Source organism: Teleopsis dalmanni, chromosome 2, assembly GCF_002237135.1.
Source record: "Teleopsis dalmanni isolate 2A chromosome 2, ASM223713v2, whole genome shotgun sequence".
Taxonomy (NCBI): domain Eukaryota; kingdom Metazoa; phylum Arthropoda; class Insecta; order Diptera; family Diopsidae; genus Teleopsis; species Teleopsis dalmanni.
In genome coordinates, this window is record NC_051847.1 from 83120801 (window position 1) to 83126800 (window position 6000).

Sequence of the window (6000 nt, forward strand, 5' to 3'; positions counted from 1 at the left end):
CTGTGATGGTTTACTAAAGTAAACAAAAGGTCTTCATTTAATTGCTCCATCACTTCCCAGTAATTTGCATCATCTAACAAATAGAAACTATATAGTAGTGAAAACTACATTAACAACATGTTAATACCTTCAATCAGAATATTAAAAGCACTATTTTCAATAAAAAAATCTATACATTTTTGTATTTCACTTGTTCGCGGCATTGTTATACTTTTATTTTTCTTTGCTCAATTTGATACGGCTGCAAAAACAGCTGATTCATTTTGATGATGCAATTCTGCAACAGAGGTGTTCTCGCAGTTTTTGTATAGCATTCTTGCATTTCGTGCTCCTTGCAATGAGTTTACAAGAGAGAGTGAATACCCCTATTAATTTCCAACTTGGTACTAAGTTAACAATTACTTTGATTTAAATAAATATTAAATAAAGTAAAAATCTGTAATATGTGAGACTTCAATTGAAGAGTTAGTTTCATAATATAAACAACAATAACAAAATTATAATCTAGTAATTATTTTAATAAATCTCAGAGTTATTATAGATAATATAGTAACAGTGAAACGCACTTTTTTCTACACTGAGATATTTATACTTAATATGTATATGTATTTTAAGATCTTATGTATGTAAAATATATCTTTGCATTAATTTTTTTTACGATACGTTATTTCCACTTTTTATATGTTTTTAATTTTTTCTTTTCAATAATTATCAGCACTATTGTTGCGAAGGTTGGAGATATTTAATAGGCATATGACATAATTTTAAATATTCAATAAATTTTTGATTAGTTTAAAATAAACTGTGTTAGTAAATGGTAGTTACAAATGAAAACAAACTTAAGTAATAAAAAGTAGTGCATGGATTCTTATCAAATTTCAAAATACTCGTTCTAAAACTTCATGAGAGAAAATTTCAATCTAATATTGTTAAGTGCTCTTGTATTTTCCATTTTCCCAATAAACGCATTGCTGGTAAGTAATGAATATCTTCGAAAGGATTTTCAAATGTCACATGAACTGAATGTCTGGTGGAAACGTGCGTTATCGTTCATCAAGTGTAGATCGCGTCACAGCTGGAGACAATCGCTGAAACGATCGCTTCGCTTAATCTCTCGATTTCTGTGTGTAATTTGTGAATACGTAAAACCAAAACAAATTTCGGCGTTTGCTTGGCAGTTGAGTTTAGTTGGATTTTGTGCTTCGTACTAAACGGTTGGCGATCAAAAAATTTGTTTAAAAAACTGGATTATAATAGATACAAAGTACGTTTATATGTATATATATGGTATTTCAAACATTTGCTGCGGTTTTTTTTTTTTGGAATAAGTGTTTCTTCAATTTTTTGTGTCTTATACCTTTATTGGTTATAATATTGTCTAAATGACGAAGTTGCGTTACGAGTTTTTTTTTTAAATTAACAAAAAAATCTTTAATTCCGCTTAAAAATAATTCTTTTATAAAACTGTATAAAAGTTTGTGTCATATGAGTGTATCTAAAATTATAAATTTTGATTTATGTCGCGAAATTAAAATAATAAAAAATAATAAAATTTGTATAATGGCTTATTAATTTTGATTGATAAGAGTTAGAAAAGTCGCACAAAAATCTTATCTAACATAAAACGTTTAATTCTCATACAAATCTTTTATTATTGTTATCACTACTGCAACTAACTGGACTACATATTGCAACTGCTACTTAATATTTAATATATGTTATCCAGAAAATAATAAAATATATTTTTTTTTAATTCAATTTTGAATTAAAGATTTAAGCAATAATACAATATTAGCACTTTAGTTGCTAATCAAGTATAAAATAAAAATTTTAATTTTAATTATTTAACAAAATATTAAAATAAAAATAGATAAAGCTAATAGATTTTAAGAATTTTAAAATTTTATGTGAGTGTGAAAATATTTAATTTCATTCCCTTCTTGCATAATGTGTGAAGTGCTGGATTTATTAAAATCAGTGCCGCGTGGTCATCAAATATTCAAACAGTTCATTATCTGCATATATTTATGTGAATTTCTAATTTTATTAAAATATGAAAATATTGTTGATAATATTAATTCTAAAACAGACATAGATTGAGTGAGAATATTTGAAGTTCACTTAAAAAAAATATAAAATTATAATATAAAGAACTTAATAACACTTACAAAATACGCTGATATGAATTATTTTGATAATAAATCAACACTAATTAAAATAATTATTATAACTACACCAATACATGCATAATTGAATATTTGAAATTAAAATTTTGTTTTACATTTTTTTTTGACAATAAAAAATAAACCAATATATCCGACGATCGATTCAATCAGTCTGACTTGCAGTCTGTCATTTTAAAATGCGTGATGTAAACGACCATTTCTTTTTTTGTACTTCGAACTTTAGACAATTTATCATATTTAGTTAGAAAGCATAGTATAAAAATACCTTTCGTTCCGATGACTATCGAAATATATTCAATGCACATAACAATAATTTGGTTTAAAGCAATCAAGTTTACATGCTATAAAGTTTTTAAGGCTATCTTAATGACTTTACGAGTATTTCGTCTAAGATTGTTACTAGTTTAAATAGTTTTCATATACTTTGCACAATCTCTAATGCTGTTTTAGATAAGATATATTTACATTGAAATTTATCGTATTTTTGTTATAAGTTACAATATATATTATTATACATTTTTTGTAAATATTTGCCAATATAACTAACATAAGTCAATATTACGACAGCAAGAGTATCTTGCAGAGATCCAAGCAAATAGTAATCTTCTGTTGGTAATATGTACTGAATCTACGGTAGATGTATCAAAACTTTTCAGCTAATTTAATTTAATTACTGCAGTGCCATGAACTTATGTGTAGTCTAACGTTATCATTATGATATATAACATATTACTTAGTTTTTTATATTTAAGTTGTATATTTATATTTCAGTCGTTATAGATTTTGGCGGTGGAAATTCATATCTATTCGTATCGTCAGACCAGTGTAGTAGCAGCTTATATAGAAGCTTTAAGTTTCACGTTTTTTAATTTTAATATTTAAATACAGTATACATTTAATGAAGTTCTATTGTCAGACCACTATGGTAGCTTAAAAAGGACCTTGTAATCCCTAAAACCTTGTAATAACCTTTCTTATCGTCTCGTCCACCCATTACAAGAATTAGTCTATTTTTCACCAAAATTGTTTTCGCTTATAATTACTGTATGTAAGAAGAATAGTATTCTTCATTATTCGTTGCAGTTAAAATTGTCTGATATCATTTATTTTCAACAACAATTTAAAATTAAAGTTTTTAAGTTTCAAACAGTCAATTCGAATTTTAAGAGAAATTTAATTTAAAAATTTTTTTTAAAATATTTAAATCCAAACACTCAACATATAATCAAAAGTTAATGTGGGCCTTGAATAAAAAATGTAATTTTTTTATTTCACTAGTCATGACATTATCTCAATAATTGTCAAAATTTGTTTTAAAAAGTGTTTTCGTCACAAAAACATGTGTTTGAAACAAGAAACCGAAAATATGTTTTAATAGTAGTGTACTAATATAGTGACATAATATTTTATTATTAACAATTATTTCGGTCCAAAAATATAATAACTTCATCAGATTAAAGAATTTAATAGATGTATTAAATACATTTAAGTTTAAGTATAGACTTATATTAATAATTTCGATAGAAGCTTATTTCTCTCTCTTTCTCTCTTATTCTCAGCTCCCAGAAGAACATAGGGGCTCTTATTAGCTCATTTGATATATTGTATATATTTTTATTATAATTAAACAGATTCGGGCATTAACTATCTGTGGTACTGCATATTTTGTTGGATTACTGTATATTATCCCTTCTATAGCACATTTTCTGAAGAATATTCTTTTCTAGATCGATATAATTGTCTGATTAGTGGATCAAGTTATGTTGGTGGCATTTTTTCTGTAATGTGTAAAGCTAGGCATTGTCCAAAGATATGTAGTGATTTATTACTAACTATATTCACAAAAATTATTTCACTACCGCATACGAAAAATTCAGTCGACTGTTTTTCGCTTTTATATTTCATTTACGTGAACTCAAGTTCATCGAAGAGAATATTGCTCCACAACATATGTTCATTATGTTTCCTGATTATGTTCCAAAACTGATTTTATTTTGTTAGAAGATATATTGCAATATATATATAATTTTTTTGCAATTGTGTTGTTTTAACGAAATTATTGTCATGTGTGACTTAATTATTTTTTTTAAGTATAAACTTTATTTTTGCAATTTTTTGAATAATGAAATTGTGTGCCAAGTCTTTGTTAAGTATTTATGTCTTATCTAAGGCACAATTTTTTTAAAAATGCATTTCTTATGTTATCTCTTTCAATTTGATTAAAAAAAAAGTTCTATTATTAAAAGTTATAAGAGTTTTCGCTAATAATACTTTATCTCTATTGACGTGTTCCCTGAAAATGTTCAATATTTAAACGATTATATGGTGTGATAATCTTAAGTTCATAAAGTTGTATATTGAGTGTTTCTAATGTGTTATTTGAAAACTGATATACAGGTTTTGTAATGACTTTTTCTAATTATTTAATTACAACCAAATTATTTTAATTTTCTTTTATAGCTATGCCAAGTATTAATGTTTTTTAAATTCATTATTATATACTATAAGTGATAATTTTCTATAAAATAATAAATTTATTTATAATAAATAGATAAAATAATTTGGTAAAAATAGAACCTGTTTTGTTATTATATAGGTGCATGTTTTAGATATAAATAAATTTGAAACCAAATTATTAGTGTGAAAAGTACCAAACAATTAAAAATGTATATAACCAGTAATATTCCCGTGATAGAATTGTTTATAAATATAAAGTATATGTATTTGTTAAATTTTTATGTTATTTCCAACAAAAAGAGTAGATTAGTATAGATAAGACTTAAGAACACTTATAACAAACCGGTCAAATAAAATATTAATAATAAAATTAAGTTTTTATAAAGTTTTAAATTAAGCTTACAGTAAAAAAATTATTTTTTTTATTCATACTTTTTATGATATTTGTTTTGATATAGTTGAAGTTTTAACTAATCTAAATATTATTAATTAATTCAATTATTCAACGGGTAGTTTATGATTTTATTCTATTATGAACACAGCAAATTAACAAAAACTACAGAAAAATGTGCGAACATACATTGTGACCGAAAAGTTTTCGGAAATTCTCATTTAAAATTCGCGCGCTGTATATTTTTCGATATTTTAAGTTTATGTAGTTTGGCAGCACTGTCCTTAATTACTATGCCAAAAATGAGCGCGATCTGTCAGACAGTTCGTTTACGGCAGCTGTTGAAACCAGTTCACCTCAGTAGTGCGTTGCGAAAAAAACAATGGAAAAAAATATTGAACAAAGAGTTTGCATCAAATTTTGTGTTTCGAACGAAATTTCGTGTGCAGAATCGTTGCGAATGCTACAAAAGGCTTATGGGGAATCAGTTTTATCGAAAACTCAAGTTTATGAGTGGTACAAAGCCTTTCAGGACTGTCGTACGACCGTCGAAGACATGCCGCGTTCTGGACGACCTTCGACCTCTACCACCGACGAAAACATTGAAAAGGCAAAGGAAATCGTGTTCAAAAATCCTCATGTGAGTGTTAGAGAGATAGCACGAGAGCTAGGCATCGGTCGTGAGATGGCTCGTTTGATTTTGGTGGACAATTTGTGTATGCGACGTGTCAACGCCCGGCTTGTTCCGATTCACCTCAATTTGTTCAACATTATCAACGATTTTAAGGCCAAACATTCAATAAATACCATCGAACAGCCACCGTATTCACCTGATCTTGCACCGTGTGACTTTTTCCTGTTTCCCAACCTCAAATTACCACTCAGAGGAACGCGTTTTGAATCCATAGAAGACGTAAAACAGAATTCGCAGAGGGAACTCAAAGCCATACCGGAAAGCGCCTATAA

The 6000-nt window shown here is 27.0% G+C and overlaps 1 protein-coding gene across 1 annotated transcript in view; it reads left to right on the forward strand.

The window, feature by feature from the left end:
* Nucleotides 1–1126: 1126 nt before the first annotated feature.
* LOC119681224 (facilitated trehalose transporter Tret1-2 homolog) overlaps nucleotides 1127–6000 on the forward strand; it is a 13668-nt gene continuing 8794 nt past the window's right edge. The window contains exon 1 of the mRNA XM_038094348.1: nucleotides 1127–1264. The gene's annotated coding sequence lies outside the window, so the exon portion shown is untranslated. The remainder of the gene's footprint in view (nucleotides 1265–6000) is intronic.